Here is a 1,539-nt window from a genome sequence, read left to right as displayed (position 1 = left end):
CGGGAGCCCCGAAGTCGGTATGGGGAGGCCCTCATGTGCACGGCCCGGCTTGCCCCCGGGAAGGGGTCGCGGCGGAGGCCCATGATCGCCCCTCACCCCAATGCTGAAGCTCCGGGGAAAGAGCCCCCCGGCCTGGAAAGCGCCGGCTCCTCCCTGCAAAGCCTTCCCGAGAAGAGCAGGGATCTGAGACGAGGAAAAGCATATTTATCGGATTGGCATTTTTTTTTCTCTCTTAACAGCACTTCTTCCTAATGATATTTACTTAACTGCATTTGACAGCAGTTAAGAACACGTCTCCTGTAAACAGGATCTATTCTCCTTCTGCCTACAACTGCCTGTCAGCTGCAAAGCCAATCGCAGTAATAACCGCTGGATCATTTTAAATGTGGCTAAACCTACGTTGGACAAAATCAATCTGCCATTTGTTGGCTCGGAAGGAAATCACTTGCACAGTTTGACGAATTGCTTGCAATACCCTTCAGCAATTCTCAATCGCATCGCTGTGCCCCTTCCTCGCAGCCCTCCTCCTCTCTGCTCCCCGGGTTCGTTTTTTTTTTTTTTACCCTTTCGCTTGGACTTCAGGTAATCTGAAATGGCACTGACCCTTCTCATCCTTCCGATTACCTTTCTGAAGCATGAACGTGGTATAAAATCACACATCAGAAAATTCACTATAATTATTTTGCAATGCCATCAGCACAGATCCATCAAGGAGGAAACCCAGTAGTGGAATGCTCCTCGCAGCCACATGAGCGGCCAGTCCCGTCCCGCCTGAGTGACAGCTTTGGTAATTAAGTGATTGTAGAGACCTCCCCAACTGTTCTAACAACCTTGTCAGGGCCTGTCTGCGGACAGAACAAGCTGAAATCAATGTGCTTTCTGCTCCCTGAGCATTTCTGATCATGTCCTCAGCCTGCATCGAGGAAAAACACTTGACAAAAGAAAAACAGTAGCACTAAACGTTGAGATTAATTTTTTGGAACACAAAGTTAACTTTCTTCGCATTTTTTCCTTTTTATTTTTCTTCCATCTTTTTTTTTTTTTTTAGGAAGGGAAAGGCAGAAGGCAGCGGAGACCCATCACCCGGCCAGCGGGTCTGGCTGGGACGAGCGGACCGTGGCCGCGCTCGCTCCGCGCCTGGTTCCGCGCTGCTCCACGCCGTTTTGTTGCCGCTTGGAAACGTTCTGTAGCGTCTCTTGCAACGGCCCCAGCTACTCCGAGGTACAATATATTTTCGCCTGGATTAGACGGCGAGTCTGTTGGCACAGTGTAAATGTCAAGCAGCAGCTTTTAATAAAGGGATGTTCAGACTGTTAAATTTCACAGTACAACGGGCTCGGCCCCTCCCGGCTCCCTCTAGCCCCCCCGACCCCGAGCTGCGGTGCTGCCAGTGAGCCAACACGACTGCGCACCAAAATTCGAGTAGGGAGTAACCCATCCCGGGGCCGAAATGCTGCGCCATGCCATCCCCGGGATGTTTGGCTGAGGGACCCCCAGAACCGCACACCCCACTCCTCGGGGTCCCCCACCATGGGCCGT

This window comes from Lichenostomus cassidix, chromosome 8 (genome assembly GCF_008360975.1).
Source record: "Lichenostomus cassidix isolate B80296 chromosome 8, HeHo_3.0, whole genome shotgun sequence".
Lineage (NCBI taxonomy): Eukaryota > Metazoa > Chordata > Aves > Passeriformes > Meliphagidae > Lichenostomus > Lichenostomus cassidix.
The sequence above is the reverse complement of the archived record's forward strand: the minus strand, read 5'-3'. Positions refer to the sequence as shown.